This window comes from Theropithecus gelada, chromosome 4, assembly GCF_003255815.1.
Source record: "Theropithecus gelada isolate Dixy chromosome 4, Tgel_1.0, whole genome shotgun sequence".
In the NCBI taxonomy this organism is placed as follows: domain Eukaryota; kingdom Metazoa; phylum Chordata; class Mammalia; order Primates; family Cercopithecidae; genus Theropithecus; species Theropithecus gelada.
Genome location: NC_037671.1, coordinates 117,450,192 through 117,469,706, shown reverse-complemented (window position 1 = coordinate 117,469,706; position 19,515 = coordinate 117,450,192). Strand labels below are relative to the sequence as shown.

Genomic DNA, 19,515 nt, shown 5'->3' with positions numbered 1-19,515 from the left:
GACCAGTAATTGTTTGCTTTCTCTAGACTTGTTTTGGGACCCTCAGCTCCATAAGGGATGTTAGTCTTGAGTCCAGTAATTATTTCCGCAGCACAGAGGTTGGTAACAGAAATGGAGGGTGGAGTTGCGTGTCTTTCTTTGAGCACTAAAACGAAAGGTACATTTCCCATCCCTTTGTAGAGACACACGTACTGAGGAGCTGACAGCCTGGTGCCCAGGAGGCTGAAATCCTGGTCTCTGTGTCTGAGAGAGCCCTTGGGGTTCACCTGGACCCATCCTGGGCTGTTGTTGGGCACAAGCAGGAACGAAGGAAGTGTTGAGGATCAGTCAGAGGTGTTGTTCCCAAAGCTGGAAGATCGCCCAGAGCCAAGGCCACTGCTGATGCGCCCTCAGCAGCAGCCTTGCCGCTGGAGAATAGCACCGAATCTCCGGGCCAAGGCCAGGACCGCTGCTTCCTCATCTCATTTTAAACACGTAATGGAAGCAGATGTTCAGAGGCTGGGAGCATTTGGGGATGATGTCCCTTCAGTGTCACATTCATGTTTTCAAATCCATGATTAGAGTAGAGAAAACTGAGATACAGAGAAGTTAGTGTCTCAGTCAGGGCCAGACGACTACACCAGACCCATGTGGCTTTCCACTCACCTTCGGTATTTGATCAACTACCTAAGACATCAGTGAAATATTTTGATGATTTTTTTTATTTTTATTTTCTTCCTTTGATAATATATTTTAAAAGGGGCTTTTCCTCTTTTTTTAAGTTTTTGATGGCAAAACCCTAATCTATTTCTTTATAGGTTATGAGACCTGGTGCAGTGGCTCACGCCTGTGATCCCAGCACTTTGGGAGGCTGAGGCAGGTGGATCACTTGAGGTCAGGAGATCGAGACCAGCCTGGCCAACATGGTGAAAACCCGTCTCTATGAATAATACAAAAATTAGCTGAGCATGGTGGCACACGCGTGTGATCCCAGTTACTTGGGAGGGTGAGGCAGGAGAATCCCTTGAATCTGGGAGGCAGAGGTTGCAGTGAGCCGAGATTGTGCTACTACACTCCAGCCTAGGTGCCAGAGTGAGACTCCATCTCAAAAAAATAAAAAAATAAAAAATAAATAAAAATAATTAAAAATAAATAAAAAAATAAACTATAGGTTATGAATATGACTATATGTTTTTTATTTGGTGAGACGTGTATTCAGAGTATAGAACTGCTTACTACAAGAATAATGTCTTCTCTAATTATATTCATTATTTGTTTTGGATCTTGATTAATATATGTTGTTTTAAAAAGAGCATACATTCCATTTAATCCAGATAATTCTTTCATAGTTCTGATTCAATCCTCATGCTAAGAAAGTTAGAACCAGAGGATAGCAGAAAACGCCAAAAAACCAATGATATGGAAACACGTCTTATGAATGCTGCTCTTCAAATATTAATGTAAGAGTTGAGAGGAATGCTCCAGCTTTTTCCGCTCTGTCAAGCTTTTGTTGCCATCCTGTAAATCATTTCATGTAATGTAGTCTTCACACACACAAATAATAAGCTGCAATCATAGAGAGAAAGGTGGCAAATGTGAGGGGGAAAAATTATGGTTTGGAATTTCTATTTGTTTGTTTTTGTTTTGAGACAGAGTCTTGCTCTGTTGCCCAGGCTGGAGTTTTTGCAGTGGCAAGATCTCTGCTCACTACAACCTCCACCTCCGGGGTTCAGGCGATTCTCCTGCTTCAGCCTCCTGAGTAGCTGGGACTACAGGCACCTCCCACCATGCCCAGCTAATTTTTGTATTTTTAGTAGAGGCAGGGTTTCACCATGTTGGTGAGACTGATCTCGAACTCCTGACCTAAAATGATCCACCCGCCTGGGTCTCCCAAGTGCTGAGATTACAGGTGTGAGCCACCATGCCCAGCCTGGTTTGGAGTTTTTTTTAAAAAGGTCCTAAAATATTGAAAATTGGTAGTTGGGGCAAGTGTTATCTTTTCGAAGAGCTGGTAACTGCCTTTATTATGTGACTTGAGAGATTGTAGGGAGATTTCCCTGCCTAGAATTCTGCCCTTAGAAATTTGTAGGGGCCCCTTTCCAAATGTAAGCACTGTGTTCGGGAAGGGTCTGTGTCACATGAGCTCATCACATCGATCCTTGGCAAGGCCCCAACAGGAAAGCACTAGGCTCCCCAAAGCAGCACAGCAGAAAGTCGGGGGGCTCAGATTCAAGAGAGGAGAGCCTGGTGGTGGCGGGGAGTGGGTGTCCCCTTCATGGTCTAGTTCCAGCCTGACCTGGTTAGAAGGCTGTCTTCTTGTTCAAAGGATAGTTTGTTTATTTGGAAGAAGATGGTCTATTGCCTTTTTTTAATAGCTGAAACTTTTAATTCCATCTCCTTGGTCCCATTAGACCCTTGAAATAAAATTGGCCCCTTTCAGAAGAGTCTGTCCTCATTTTGGCAAAGCCTGGGTAGTCAGTTGTCTGACTCAAAAGAGGGTGTTGTTTGTGTCTCAGCGGGGCACAGGCAGCTGTGAGGAGCCCACTGTCCCCTCCTTGCAGGGCACCCCTCCCCTTGGAGGCCCTTCCCTGCACACCACATGCCCACAGGGTCTTGGGTGCTGGCCTGAAATGGGTCTGCTGATTTACCACATCGTTCCAGATCTCAGTGCTCCAAAGCCCCTTGCTTTATCCCATTGCCAAAAATCGGGTAGTTCTGCCCCTGGCCCTGAGCCTCCCAGAGCTGCTTAGCATACAGCTGGGAGCGGCCAGCGCCTGCCTCCGAGCCTGCTCTGAGGATGAAATAATATCATCTTGTGAGGCAGGGTGGTTTGGAAGAAAATGGAAAGGGTAAAGGAATCCTGGGATTTGCAGGAACCCCAAAGAAGATAAGGACTCTCATTTTACAGATGTGGGAATGGGCCTGGGATTCGGGGTGGGGTAAAGTCCCTCCTAGGAGGAGAAGCCAGAGCTCCTGATTCCACTTCGGTGGTGTTTGCCCACTCAGACCTTACGTTTTACTTCCTGAAGGGTAAAGCGAGAAGAGGACTGGGCCAAGTCCCATGCTTTTGAGGCAGAATCATTTGATGTAACATCGTCTCTCCATCTTTACAAAGACATCGCTGTTACAGCAATTTGTTTTCAAATATTCAAGTGTCTTATAGCTATACCTTATTTTCTGGAAACAACTAGCTTTTCTCAAACTTTCTATTTCTTTCCAAACTCTTCTTCCTTTGCATTTCCTGGAAAATCATTTTTAAATAAATTAGTGCTCACATAGATGCAAGTTCAACTTCCAGCAGCCATACTGTGAAAAGGCAGTTGTCTTAGGCTCATTTCTTTTTGTCCAGAGCTGGAAACTCCCCAGTGTGAAGTTGGCTGCCTCCTTTTTCGGGATGAGGGTCCTCTGAACCCAGGCACACTTGGACACATCCCAGCACCTGAGACTCTTCTCCAGCTCATGTCCGGCCTCCTTTATTTCCAGGGCAGGGAAATACCTGGCATACAGACCATATTTAATGAAAGAATGAATGATGGAAAAGCTTTTTCTAACGAAGAGCAACTGTTGTCATCTCCAGATGAGGGAGAGCATCTTATTCCTGCTGGAGCCACTCCCTTTTCCAATCTTGGAGCTTCCATGAAAGTGGATTTCTTATGCTGTCATTTTCACCCTGCTGGTGAAAGTTCTCAAAAATGTCACATTGGGCTCCTGCCCTAACCACTGTTGCCACTTCACTAGGCCATCCTCTGTTTGAAGAATAGGAAGAGAAGGGAGAAAATCTTCCCAGAGAGAACACTACCTCTCTAACACTGTTTATTCGGCTTGGCTGTAAAGTGTGGAAAGTAATGCATGTTTAAAAGAAAAGATGTGTAATTTACAGCTTCTTAATTCATAAAGAATTCAGTGAATCATGTTGGCCCTGTTGGATTCTGGAGAAGTCTGAAAACTGGCCAGAGTCAGCAAAGGTTTTTAGAAAGCTATGCATTTTAATCTACTTGAAAGCTTTGGACTCCAAACGTCCTTTAACTTTGAAAGTATACATATGAAACACTGGTGTGTGGAAATTTCCACTCTGTCCCAACCAGCTGAGACTGTCCTGTGAGTGAAAGAAACCTTAGACATTGCCTTTATTCCTAAGGCATTGTTTTTCTTAAATAAATAAAATGAAGAAGGGCTTTGGATTGTCTGCTTTTTAAGTGTTTCAGTAAATATCTATGTTTTCCAAATCCATAAAGATAAGAAAATTACACTCTTGGTCTTCAACTACTTCAGATTTAGCTTCCAATTGCAGGCTGGGCCAGGGGCCTAAGATAAGGTGTATTTATATTCCCTTCTCAACTGCCTTAGCTGGGAGACTTGGCCTGGGATTTAGCCTCTGTGAACCTTGCTTGTCTCATCTGTACAATGGGACCATATTACCTACTTTGCGTGCATTACAGGGTTGTTGGGAGAGTCCATTGAGCATTCTACAAAGAAGTGCTTTGGAAGCTAAAACTTTCCAGAACACGTTTCAGTATTGATGCTCCCACCCCCTTGTCTCCGTTACTGGCTCCACATGACCTAAAGGGGCCATTTTTCCTACAGACCTGGAGCTCCTCTGCTCAGGAAGTCCATAGGGGCTGCTGTTTTCCTGGGGCTCAGGACATACTGGGTCCTGAACCCTCAGGTCTGCTTCTGCTGTGGTCTCAGATTGCCTCACTAGACTCCTTCCCCTGGGAACCTGTTTCTAAGGAAACTGCTTCTCTTTGTGTTCCCAACAGCTGGAGATGTGTTTTGATCCCAGCCCGCTGGCATACATTTGTCCTGTGTTTATTTACATGGAAACCTAAGCTCCTGTAGGCCCTGGGTTGGAAAGTCATATACACGCGTACTCTCCCCCTCCAAGGAGTAACGAGAAAGGCACGCCAGAGCCGAATGCTCCGCCAGGCTGATGCAAGCCATCCAGGAGCACGGAGGACCAGGAAGCCCTAGCTTCAGAGATACGCTGTGAAATACATTTGTCCTGGGTGTATCTAAAGCAGGAGTCATGGGTGTTTTTAGGACCAAAGGCCACTTCTGGGAGTTAGCAAGACCTGAGGGTATCCCTGGGAGTTTCAGGCAAACAGAAAACAAGATGGGTAAAGGAAGAGGCAAGGGAGGAGAGGAGGGACCAACAGATGAATTTTGGAGCTAGAATAGAATGCTACTCCCTGCCCCCTGTGCTACCACCAAACAGCAGTCCCGTGTGTGGTGTGTAGCAGGTTAGCATGCTTTGCTTCATATTAGGGCATCCGCCCTCACAGCCTCCCCTGGTGTAGGTATGAGCACTCCTCATTCCCCTCTTATGAACCAGGATGGCGATCCCAGAGAGGTTGAGTGGTGGTTAAGATCAAACCACAAATAAGGGGAGCTTGCATGAGGCTACCCAAGTTACAAGGGGCTTACGATTCACTCAGGTTGCCTCTGGTAACAGGAGCCAGGGGGCAGGAGAACTGTGGGAATGAAGACAAAAGGATTGCAGGCCAGTGAAGACCAGGAAATGAATGCCAGGCAGAGCCAGACCCCATGGGAAGTACATAAACCACAGCACAGCTAAGCCGCATGGAAACTGGAAATTGTTGAGACTTAGAGCCTCTTCCAGCACTCAAGTGTCAGTGCCCAGGCTGCCCAGGGGTTCCCAGTTCTCTTCAGCCATCTTCAAAGACACCAACGGAGGATTGAGCCCCTCTTATGCTTCACACCTCTCCTTCTACCATCTCATTTCTCTAGCCCGCTGGAAAGGACTTATGTCATTAGATTGGGCTCACCCGGATAATCTGGCGTGGTGTCCCCTCTCAAGGTCTGTAACCTTACTCACATTCGCAAATTCCCTTTTGCCATACAAGGTAACATATTCACAGGTCCCAGGGATTAGGATATAGACACCTTCAGGGTCCATTATTTTGCCTACCACAGTGTCACCAAGGACTACTTAGCAGGGGGCAGAAGGGAACTGTGGAGGGGACGTGGGCGTGACAGGCGTTCTGACACTTGGCTATGCCACTTATAAGTGCTTGCCACTGTGCATTCTACTATGCAGTGGCACCAAACCATGGTTTTCCTGACCCTGGTCTGCAAAACCAAGTGGCCAGTCATACATTTTGTTTTTTCTTCTACTAATGACTCATGCACCCATCCATCTGTCATTCATTCATTCACTCAATAAACATTGATTTAGTACTTTATGTGTGGCAGGAGCTATGGTAGGAACTGGAAATAAAATGTTGAGCTAAAATAGACACTGTCAGTCCTCACGGAGCTCACAGACTGCCAGGGAGACAAGCATTCATCCCAAAACCACACAAATGTATGTGAAATAGTTGCTGCATCACATCCTACATGTAGGATGTAGGCTGCATCCTACAATGCAGAGAGACATGGTGCTGTCCAGGCATTGTGTGGGGCAATTGGCAAGTCTGGAAGTCAGAGAAGTGTTAGTTGAGCTATATCTGAAGGGAAAGAGAAGGAAGAACCCCTAGGCACAGGGAACATACAAAGCCCTGTGGCAGAAGGGAACACAGTGAGCACGGAGGAGGAACCAGGGAATATGAAGCAGGGTGAGCTGAGGGAGAAAGGAAAGAGCTGAGTCCAGTGATGTGGGCAGGCAGGTGGTAGGCCTCATAGAGCCTCCCAGACCCTGTTAAAGATCCCTGGGGAGGCACTAAAGGACTTAAAGCAAAAGAGGCATGTTTACAGGACATCCTGAATCTTTTACATTTTGCTGGGGGAATCACTTTGGCCAAGGGCTTCAAGTCAATGTGGATAGACCAGCTAGATAGATCAGAGGCTACTGCAGTGATCCAAGTGCAAGATAAACCAAGGAGCAAGTTTTTATGGGACATCAACCAGGTGCAAGGAGCAGCTCCAGGTAGGGTCAGGAGCGGCAATTAGGGAGCAATTACAAAGAGGTTGAAGACTCATCGCTGTGCTTCCAGTTGCTTGCCGCCTAGTTAGCAACAGAAGACCCAAACTTGAAAAGCTTAATACCAACAAGGAGAGAGTTGTTAATAATAGCTCAGTGCAGCCGTACAGGACTTGTCATTGGCTGGGATGTGTTAAATTAGCAATTTGAAAAATGCGGGGAGGAACCAAACCACCAAGAGTTGTGGTTGTTGGGAGCGGCTTCCCAGGAAAGGAGAGACGAACAGAGGAGAGGTGGGTGCTGTCTTTAGCAGTAGAAGCAGATGCAGCAGAAGTAAGGCTCTGGGGACAGCAGGAGGGGACTGTTCCAAGTGAAATGACATTTTAGAAAGTGTGTAAAAGCCTGAGAGCAAGATGCTCACTCTATGGTGAACCGCCTATTTGGCAGGAGCAGAGGGCTTAGGGAGGTGAGGAGCTTGGGTACAGTAAACTGTTTCTCCAGATGTCCCAGTAGTGGGGGGAAGGAACGCTGCTCTGATGGCTGCCAAGGCAGGTTTGCCTGACCTGTCTCCATACAAGGTCCCATCAGGAGCACGCACCGCAAGGACCGCCAGAGCACAGCCAGGTGCATCCGCCGGCCACCTGTCAGCTGAGCTCATCTGCTATGAGCCCCGCCCCTCGCTGTGAGTCAGCGGAGCTGCTGCAGCTGTATCCCGCCGCTGGCGCTCAGCGCTGCGCCCCTACTGGGGCCGGTGGCTAACATTTACTAAGGCGGTGGTTCTCAGCCTCGGCCACTTGTGGAGGCTTTGAAAACTACTGATGCCTGGGTCACACACCCGAACGTTTTGGTTTAATTGGTCTAGGGTGCAGCCTGGGCTTTGGGAATTTTTTTTTTTTTTTTTTAAGCTTCAGAAGTGATACCAACGTGTAGCCGAGGTTGAGAACTACTGAGGAATTAACAACACATCCGTTCCTGACTGCCTTAGCAGGAGCTGTTTTTACCAAGAGAAGCACCCCCTGAATCCCTTATAGAAGCTTACCTTCTTATCCTCTGCCCATTTGGAAAAACCTGTATTTGCTCTCCCCTTAGACATTTTTATTTGTTAGGCTTTTCATTGGCATAAGCAAATAAATATCATTGAAGAGGTTTGATGGCATAGTACAATATTATTTGTTGTATTTAGGAATATTCTATATATGTCTTAAGTCAGACTTTCTTCTAAAGTTGAAGTAAATAATATTTATTATCCAGAAACCAAAGTGTGCATTATACTGTACATTTCAGATCTCACTTTAGGAAGCCATGCTTTAGACAGTAAAACAGAATGAGCACTTTGATGAATAAAGTATTTTAGCATATGGACATCTTTTTATTTAGGTTGACAAGGTACTTGAAGTCCATTGCCATCTCTTCAAAGAGACATGTGACATTCTTTAAATGCAGACCAATTCATACAAAGACGTGCAAATGCTAAATTAAAAGATGTCGGTGAGGAGAACTATGTTTTAAATGCAGTCAGGAAATGTTCTGTGAATGCAGTCAATGGGCTTGCTATCGAAAGAAGCTATGGGATGAAGTTTTATATAAAGCGAAAAACTAATGGCTCCACTGAACTTTGCTAAATTTTTGAATTTTATACTCTACATTTATTTTTGCAGAAGTTGGCATGCCTCTATAGTTGTCCTCAATTGCTTTGCCATTTGTAATATTTTTTCTCTGCCCAACTGTTTTACATACACAGTATAAATTCCCCAAAGGCTGAATGACCTCCAAACGTGTTCTTAAAAATATTTTGCAAAGTCTGAAGACAGGAAAAGTAAGTGTAAAACATCTAAGAGCTTTGTTGGAATCTCAGCTTGAATTCTAATTGCTAGTACTTATGAAAATGTCAATATTAACATGAAATAGCTGGCAGTTTTTCTAATAAATGTAAATTGAATTAGATAGTGTGTAATTGGAAAAATACTTGCTTCACTCAGGCTTCTCAAAACAAGACTCAGGATTTGTTAGCTGCGGCAGCCTTGCCCTCTAATGGCTGGAAGTTGAAGGACAAGACTAAAACACTTTTGACTATAAGGAGGATAGAAACTAAGAAGAGGGAATGTCTGACCATTTATCACTATATTGAGGGCTTCTTCTCAAAGCATGGGGCATGATGTTGATGTTCGCATGAGCTTATTATTAAAAGGAGGTGGGTAGGTGGGGAGCCAAGGCCATGCTAAGTATCTTGGAGCTTCAGAATAAGCTTGGATAGAAACAGGTTTTATAGATGCCTAATCTCCTGAAATGCAGTTGAAAGTTCAAACTTGCCTTATAATATTAAAAAAATAAATAAATGCCTGAACAAGTTATACAGTAAATAATCTTGCCTGGACATTGTGATGGTCTGGTTTACAGTCATTGAGATTTGCTAAGCACATGTAACAAACAATTTTTGTTCCCATTTCTAATTGACCAATGAGTGTTTCAGACAGAGTAGAAATTATACCAATAAAAGTGGTTTGGCAGGAATTTCATAAGAAGTTTGATTTTATCCCATGTGCTTTCTGGGAAAGCCGCCAGGAATGAATGGAACAGGTGGGAGCTTAACTGGCTACAAAATCACACAGCCTCTAGAACAAACCACTTTTTCTCTGACTCTAAACCCATGCAGATATTCACAGTTGAATGAAAGAATTTTAACCAAAGCTTACTCAATTTCATGACAAGCAAAGTTTTTAAAACACCGATCTGCAAGAAGCCCCAGCCACCTAATGGGTAAGGCATTGGCTCCTAAAAAATGGCTCTTCACTTCATATTACAAAGTAAAAATGCAATGGAATTGTATCAACATGCAGCTAAAAGTTTGCATATGCATCTTCCTTTGCATTAAAGGTGAAATAACACTGGTGTGACTTTTATAGTAAGATGGCTGTCCCGTTACCACCTGCAGAGCATTATTCACTCACTTCTGGGTTTTGTAATTAACTAACCACTTGGATAAGACTTGTAGAAAGAGTCAGCAGATGTGTAAGACAAAGTTATCAAGTTCAACAATTAAAAAGGAAACTTTGATTACAAATGTCAGGAATAATTGATGGCATTCTATGTCTCACCACTATTAGTAAAAACCCTGTGAGATCAAGACAAGAGACCTAAACCAAGGCAATAAGATTAGCCAAAACCAGTCTTGATGACTGTTCATCTTTATTTCTCTTGGTAACTATTACTCAGGTATTTATTTTTTACATTCTCATACATTGCTTTTTAAACCCTTCAAATTATTTCATGTCTGTAAGTCTTATGTTCTGAACTAAAACGTAACTTGATAATAGAATATCATCTTGTCTCAGTACCCATCACAGTTCCCTCTTAAACACCCAATAACAGATGCGAGGATGTGTGGAGCTCCAACGATATTTGCCTCTTTTGCCTACTTGCATGTGCAATTTCAGTGTATTCTGAACACCTGTAGTATGCCAGACACTGTCAACCTGTCTCCAGATCATCTTCTTCCAATCCATGATCAAAGTGTCCAGTGTGTCTGTCTGACTTTGTCATTGCCTTGCTTAAAACACTCCTATGTATTTCTGATCTTTAAATGTAATATTAGCTATCATCATTATTATAATAATAATATTTAATCAAAGAGCATCACAATTGCATGTGAATCTACACTTATCTCAATAAAATTTCAGTTAGGAAAAAAAGCATCATGCACCAATAGAAAAAAGATAGGTTTATCAATAAATGGTATAGGAAAAATTAGATCGTTAAGGAACCCAGCATACATCAAATAAATTCAGATGGATTAAAAAGGTAAAATGTGAGAAATCAGAAGGATGTGTATCTGAGCTGTGGAGGCTATGAGTTGTCTATCCTGTGGAAGGAGATGTGACTGAGCTAGAGGATGGCAAAGCACACAGTCAGTGGAAGAAATCACAGAAGAAATGAATTTTAGATTTGTCTTTAGATAAATTAACAGTTTATTTCACAAAAAGGCATTGTAGGCAACGTTAACAGGCAAATCAAATGGAGATAACATTTACAAATATGACAAAGAATTTATTCTTAAAGATATTAAGATATAAGAAGTCTTATAAATCAGTAAAACAGACTAATTTCCAATTGAAAAATTACAAGTAAAATTCCACATAATCTAAAAAATGCTCAGCCTCATCTATAATTTTTAAATTGCAAATTAAAGCAATACATCACTTTTAAGGTATTAAACTGGCAGAGACTTCAGCAATTATAAGTAGTGATGTGCTCATAAATGTTTAACAACTGCCTCTGGTGGGGGTGGGGGGTTGTTTTGTAACTTTGCCAATTTCTGTGGTGTAAATACTTCTCACCGTGGTGATTTCAAACTATGCACATGACATCACTGAATACAGCAGAGTTGATAGATGGGTATTTGCCTCTTATAAGCTGTTACTATCTGGCTCCAGCACATTCCCAATTCACAGTCAGTGCTGTCAAGGGTACATCAGAATGGACATGGCCGTATACTTCTGGTATCAGGATTCTGGGAGCATGGTCCATCTTATGCATCATTCACTTCCTCAGCCCCTCACCTGCTCACCATGTCATCATACGTTTTCATCTTTGAGCCTGAGAGATGAGAAATGATGTGTCAGTAGGATAAGTTGCATTTCTCTCTTTATGAGTGAAGTTGAGCATCTTCCCACATGTTTAAGAGGCATTTGTATTTTCCTTTCTCATCTTATCATTGCCCATTTTGCTAACATTCTGATTTCTAGAAACTTTTCAGAAAATTACAGACATTTGCCCATTATTTATGATATGAATTGCAAGTATTGTTTTCCTAGTTAATCTCTTTTAACTTTCTTTGTGATTTTTTACATGCATAATTTTATTTCTTTGTGTTCAAATTTATCAACCTTTTTCTTTTTATGGCTTCTGAGTTTTGTGTTACACTCAGAAGGATGTTATTAACTCTGAAACCATAAAAAAAAATATTCTCCATGGTGTCTTCTAGAGTTCTATTGTTACTCATGTTAAATTACAATCTTTAATACTTCTGAAATTTATTCTGGTGTCAGGTATAACATATCAATGTAGTTTCTTTTTTTTCCAGATGGCTAACAAATTATCCCAACATTTATAGAATAATTCATCTTTTCCTCATTAAAGTATCACCTTTATTATATAATAAATTCTTGGTTTTAGAGGGATCTGTTTTTTCTTTTGCCTTTTATTTTGTTCCATGAATGTGTATCTTTATATACAGAACACTATTCTATATATTTATATATATACACACTGTTGTAACCTATTATATAATTACAGAATACATATTTTTATTATGTAATATGCAATAGTATAATTATATAATGTAGAATAACTATTGTATGTCTACATTTTATTATCTGGCAGGGTCCAGTCTCTCCTGTTTACTCAGCTTTTCCCCCAATTGTCCTAGATCTTTGTCTTTGCTCATTTTTCCTTAGGAACTTTAAAATCAGCTTGTTCAGGGCCGGGCGCGGTGGCTCACGCCTGCAATCCCAGCACTTTGGTAGGCTGAGGCGGGCAGATCACAAGGTCAGGAGATCGAGACCATCCTGTCTAACATGGTGAAACCCCGTCTCTACTAAAAATACAAAAAATTAGCCGGGCGTGGTGGCGGGCACCTGTAGTCCCAGCTACTCGGGAAGCTGAGGCAGGAGAATGGCGTGAACCCGGGAGGCAGAGCTTGCAGTGAGCCAAGATCGGGCCACTGCACTCCAGCCTGGGCGACAGAGTGAGACTCCGTCTCAAAAAAAAAAAAGAAAGAAAAATCAACTTGTTCAGCCGCCCCCACCCCACCCCACGTTCATACCAGAAAACCCTATGTGTTGGGTTTACTTTGAGCTTTAGATTAAGGTAGGGAGGATTGACATCTGTGTGTGGAGTCTTATTATTTAAGAATGTATTTTGCCTTTCCATTTGCTCAGCACTTCTGTTATCTCCCTCCAGAGTTTTAAAGTTTTCTTCATTTAATCTTGCACAGTTCTTAAGTTGATTTCTAGATATTTGATTTGTTGTTGTTGCAATTTTGCACATTATTACTGTTACTAATTTCTACATATTGTCTTTAACTCAGTCACCTTAGTGAGTGAATTCTATGTTTGTGAAGAAATTTTCACAGATTCTTTTCAGTTTACCAAATAAAATTATATCCCCAACTGATAATTTTATCTTTCTTTTTTCTAGTTTTTATAACTCTTATCCATTTGTTTTTGTTGTATCTCTAGAACAGTGTTAAATATAATGTTGATAAAAATGACCCAGCAATCCCATTACTGGGTATATACCCAGAGGATTGTAAATCACATATATTTTATAGTATATAGTCTTTATGTATGCTATAAGGACACACGCACATGTATGTTTATTGCAACATTGTTTACAATAGCAAAGACTTGGACCTAACCCAAATGCCCATCCATGACAGACTGGATAAAGAAAATGTGGCACATATACACCATGGAATACTATGCAGCCATATAAAATAATGAGTTCATGTCCTTTGCAGGGACATGGATGAAGCTGGAAACCATCATCCTCAGCAAACTAATACAGGAACAGAAAACCAAACACCGCATGTTCTCACTCATAAGTGGGAGTTGAACAATGAGAACACATGGACACAGGGAGGGGAATATCACACACTGGGGCCTATCAGGGGATGCGGGGAAAGGGTAGGGAGAGCATTAGGACAAATACCTAATGCATGCGGGGCTTAAAACCTAGATGACGGGTTGATGGGTGCAGCAAACCACCATGACACATGTACACCTATGTAACAAACCTGCACGTTCAGCATATGTATTCCAGAACTTAAAGTAGAATTTTTTTTTAAATTGGTTTCTCATAGAAGTCAGATAATTGAAGTAAAAGTTAAATTGCTAATTGCCAAATTTCGTTCATTTCTACTTTTATTCTGCTAGAGTATGATGTCTAGGATCCAGATCCTTTGGGATTTCATTTCCGGGAGAATATAAACAGCATCAGTCTCAACAACTAGTGATAGAAAAGCCTAAGGAAAAAAACAAAGACTATCACATTAACACCCCTCGGCCCCGCATCCACCTGTCACCTACGTGTCCTTTTTGATACCCCACCACTTCCAGAGTGGCTTCATTCCCAGCTGCCTGTGTCTCCAGAGTAAATTCAAGTGTGTCCTTTCTTGAGGTCTCTGGACTGGATATTGTCTTGTGTCCTTTCCCATGGGTGTGGTTTCCCTGGCAGTCAGTTCCTCAGTGACTACATTTAACAAATTGTCATAAATGCAGGCTAGAACCATAATTCACAGTTCTGCAATACAAAGGAAAGATGAAAAACAACTGGAGGCTTAAAGTCATGTGAGGTACCCGTTTGGCTTTGCTTTAATTATGACAGCAGATGTAAAGTTGAATTGCTCCAAGCCTAGATGGTCTTTGGCTAGGGCTCGTTCACCTGTGACATGGAGACCTCACATCTCCCTGACTTCTGTTGAAGCCTTCTTTGGCTTCCTGTCGGCTGCTACAAAAGGACTGGGAAGGTCTTTGAATTGACCCTGAGCTCACTTGACATTGGAAAAGGGAGAAATCTTTGACTAAGACCCTGTTGAGCAATTTTCAGTCCATCCATTCAGCTACAAATGTGGAAGCAAATATGCCGAGATCCTTGCGAAGAATGTTGATGCTTGATTGCACGATGTTTCTCTTTAAAGTTTTGGCCTTGAGAACTTCAAAGTGATGACACTGTACTTCCTGCCATGCCCACTCTTAGCTCTGTGTGGTCAGTAAGCAGCGACTTTTTTTTTCCTTTATTTTTGGAAACTAAGTTGGAGGGAGGAAATAAACCCCCTCACTTGAATTGTTTTGGCTTAAGATGTATCTAAGATTTTAACTTTGTTATTTCCAGCTGCTTCCCTCTTTAAATTTAGGTTATTAATTTCATAAATTAGCATATGCCTTTTACCTTTATGTGCAAAGCCCAGATGTTAAAGCTTGGGTAACTCTTTGATTGGAATGGTGGGTTTCGTGTCTGGCCCATCCCAAATGGGCTCATTGTGCCTCACAATATTCCTTTCCTTCCATAAGTCCTTTGGTCCTTCATCTTTATCAAGGACTCACAGTCTCTCTTGGGTATCCGATAAGAATTTGTACGGTCAGTTTCATACATCTTGCCTTATCCATTTTTGTCCAATATGACTGCTTGTTACTTAAAACTTTTGAATAACATACATATATCTCCTATATACCCTATATACCATGCTCTTGATTTTTTAAAAAGAGTTATTTCCTTCATCTAGTCAGTCTAATCGGCAGTGAAACTCTTTTTATTTTTTCTGTAGAATGTCTCTCAAATGTCCCCATCTTCTCTCCACGGCTGCTGCCAACACCAGTCTTTTTTCAACTTTTTTTTCGGAACTTTTTTCAACTCTTCCATGCCTCCTAACAGCTCTCCTTAAATTCCAGACACTCTCCCTCTCTTTCAGCTTAGTGCTGCCAGATTAGCCTCCCAAAAGAGCACTTCACAGCATATCGTTTAATTTACTGCTCAAGAAGCTAGGTGACTTTTGCCCACTGTGATGAATTCTATAGGCCTTTCTCTGGCTTTCAAGGCTCTTAACAATCTGGACCTATCCTGCCAGCCCTGACTTACTGCTTTCCCAAATAAACGCTAATCCAACCAAGCTTCTGACATCCTCTTTCAGAAAAAGCTCATCCTCATCTCTATTCTTGTCCTTATGCTGATACCCTAAGTTGAAAGGCCTTTTTTGTCTTTTTCTTCTTTTTTGAGATAGGATCTCCCTGTGTTACCTCTGTTGGAGTGCAGTGGTTAGGATCTCAGCTCACGGCAGCCTCTACCTCCCAGATTCAAAACATCCTTTTGCCTCAGCCTCCCAAGTAGCTGGGACTACAGGCACAACCCACCACGACTGACTAATTTTCGTAATTATTTTATTTATTTATTTTTTTTTTGTCGAATGAGGTCTCGCTGTGTTGCCCAGGCAGATCTCAAACTCTTAAGCTCAAGTGATCCTCCCATCTGGGGCTCCCAAAGTGCTGGGATTACAGGCATGAGTCACCGCACCTGGCCTGAAAGACATTCTTTGTCTTTTCTCTCTCCACCTCCTATCCATCGTTCAAATTCTCATCTGCCGTCTCTCGTGATCCCAGCCTTTGAGATGTTCTCCTTTTTCTGGAATTCCAGTTGCCCATGTGCTTTACCCCATTTCTTTTTCATGAAGTCACACTATGTTCCAGGTACTATTTAGCACTAGAATCCTCAACTTAATCCTCACAATGATCTTATGAAAAGGTGTGACTGGGATCTTATTTTAGAGTTGAGAATCCTGATGCTCAGAGAGGTTAAGTAACTTGCCTAGAGTGAAACCGCCTCCCTTAAGTGATAGAACCAGGATGCTCACCCGGCAGACAGGCTGCAGAAGCCTTGCTCTTCACCACTATGCCGAACTGCTTCTTTTTGTCCTATGTGACACTCTCATTGATTCCTTAGTCCTTCCCAGCCTGACATGTCAGCTCTTGAAGGGCGGGTGCCGTCTTCACTGCTTTATTTACATCCCATTGCCTCCATGGAGATTTTCACATAGGAAGGTCTTAGAATTTGCTGCATGTGGGCAGGGATCCTGTCTTTTTCACCTGTACTTCTTCAGCACCTGGACACACACACAGGGTCTGACACATAATAAGTGCTTAAAGATTATTAGCTCAGTAAATGATTAAATGCATACATATTTGATTGATTCACAGTTTGAAAAATATATGATCACATCAGTGCCTCCTTTGTGTATTTTTCATTCATATACATTTGCATATCTGTATTTTCTATGCAAGCATCTCTGGTGCCTCTGGGTCACTGCTGTTGATTAAGCTGGACACGTCTTTCTAGGCTCTAAAATGAATATGTCTTTATCTGTTTGTGCTGCTGTAACAAAATACCTGACACTGGGTAATTTATGAAGAAAAGAAATTTCTTTCTCACAGTTCTGGAGACTGTGAAGTCCAAGATCAAAGTGCCAGCAGGTTCAATTTTCTAGTGAAGGCTTCTGTCTGCTTCTAAGATGGTTCTTCTGGAGGAGAAGAATGCTGTGGCCTCACACTGAAGAAGGAGGCAGAAGGGAAAGTGAGTTGAACTCCCTCCATCAAACCCTTTTTTTTTTTTTTTTTTTTTTTTTTGGCAGGGTCTCACACTGTCTGCCAGGCTGGAATGCCATGGTGCGATTTTGCCTCACTGCAACCTCTGCATCCTGGGTTCAGGTGATTCTCCTGCCTCAGCCCTCCAAGTAGCTGGGACTACAGGCATGCACCACCACACCTGGCTAGTTTTTTTTACTTTTAGTAGAGTTGGGGTTGCTCCATGTTGGCCGGGCTGGTCTTGAACACCTGACCTCAACTGATCCACCCAGCTCGGCCTCCCAAAGTGCTGGGACTACTGGCATGAGCCACCACACCCGACCTGTCAAGCCCTTTTATAAGGCCACCTAGTCCCATTCACAAGGGAAGAGACCCCATGGCCCAATCACCTCTTAAAGGTCCACTTCCTAATACTACCACATTGGCAACACCTGAGTTCTGGAGCGACCATATTGAAACCATAGTAGGATGCTTCGTTATCCTCAGCAAAATTAATTCTTGCTTGTTCAGTCTTAAGTTTCTACCCAGGGTACAGAGGGTCTCAGAGTACATCACTCCATTACAGCTGAAGAAATTAAGCTACACCAGTTTACTCAAACTAATATGTTATTATCAAAAAGAAACACTTCTGTTGTGCTTAGCAGCCTTAACAGTGCTTTTAAACTTGAGGTTTATGAGCACTTGCTTTTAGATACTAATCATTACAGGTAAATAAAATGTCATCATTAGTCCAACAGATCTTCAGAGTTTAATTTTCAAAAAGGTTTCCTTTTCCTAGGAAAGCTCTTCTAAACGGGGGCAAGATATTATTTGTTTCATTCCCTGTGCCTAAAACTACTTGGGCCTCCCTTTTTAATCCAGTATTGATTTAAATGTTTTTGATGAAAGACACCTCATCTAATTCTCTCTAAATATTATTAGAGAAAGTCAGATTTCTGCAGAGCACAATCTGTATTTAATTTATTTGCAAAGCCATATTGAGCACTGAGAATTTTAAGACTGAGTCAAAATAAATAATTTTACATTACAGCATCAGTTAACACCAACTTTTCAAAGGGCTTTTCGCTTTAAAAAACTCACAACACCTCATTAAGTCAACCGTCTTCCAAGAATGTGCTATTCGCCAGGATAGCCTTATTAGTCCCTTTTTGCAAGTGACAAAGCTGTGGCAAGAAGCAATTAAACATTTTTACCAGCGGCTCTTGGAATGGAGTCATACTGGGTAGGCCCTTGACCTGTGAGCCGCCCATCATTGGCACAGTAGAAAAGGAGGCTAGGAACAAGGCAGGAATGAAAACAATCAGAAGCAAGAAGCCAAATGGAAGAACGGGATTTGTCATCAAGGTCTTTTAACATGGGATCCCATGGAGTTAATAAAAGGAAAAAAAATCATACCTCAATTAGTCACAATATTTCAAGGCAGAAAAGAAACATAGAGGTTATCTCATCTCAGCCAGTCATTTGGGTTGTTACGGCTGGAGCAGGAGGGTTGGAAACACCACACAGTTAACCCCTGCTGTCATGTTGCCAGCAAAGGCTGAGCCCTATGGGGTGTTTACCAGGAAAAATGAATTTAGGAAATAAAATGTCAAGAACAAATTTGTGAAGTAGAAGAATGTCTGAAAACAGTGTATGTTAACTTCTGAAACAAAATGATAAAACCCAGAAATGACAGCTGTTTCCTAAACTGTTCCAATCTGTTGTTCACCAATCTACTTCTGAAGACGGCCTAGTGCAACCTCATTCCTGTCCAGAAAACGAGGACGTAGTCTTCAAGGTGACCAAATCACCATAGGAGACCCTATAGCCACCACCCCCACATCACACAGTGTACACATGCATGTGTGCAAACACTCACATGCTAACATCAATGCCAGTGACTGAAATTTGAGTTGTTCTTTTTTAAAAAAAAATTAAACTGTTCTTCCTGGGTTCTTTCCTTTAAATATAAATAGACCTGGTGGGTCTGGCATTTTGTTACCAACATCTTTTCAGTAATCTATCCATCTGCAACTGATTATGTACATCATGTGCATAAATGTTTAGACTACTTATATCCTGATATGGTCAATTCCTTCATTCTTCCTTTCAACAAATGCACAGCACCTAGTCTGTAGCCAGCCCTTTAGCAGATGTTGAGAATGCACTAATGAAAAACACAGATGTGTTCTAGCCGTCCCAGAGTATATAATCTATCAGGGAAAACAGACATTAAACAAGTAATAGGGAGAGATTGTCAAGCTGTGGGAACAATATGTGCATAGGTCAAGGGTCCCAGGTACTACAAGAATCTCATATGGATGAGAACAGGGGTGTGATATGAAAGCTGGAGAGGTGGTCAATAGATCGATCATCAAAGGCCTTAAAAAGATATTCTAAATATTTGAAGCTTTAAGCTAAAGACAATAAAAAGTCCTAGGCATCATGACACGATAGGATTTGCATTTATTTATTTTTAATTAATTTATTTGTTTTTTAGAGACAAGGTCTCATTCTGTCTTGCAGGCTGGAGTGCAGTGGCACAAT

General features: G+C 41.9%; 1 protein-coding gene across 1 annotated transcript in view; it reads left to right on the top strand.

The window, feature by feature from the left end:
* UST (uronyl 2-sulfotransferase) overlaps positions 1 to 19,515 on the top strand; it is a 316,689-nt gene that overhangs the window by 205,124 nt on the left and 92,050 nt on the right. The gene's annotated exons all lie outside the window — the stretch shown is intronic.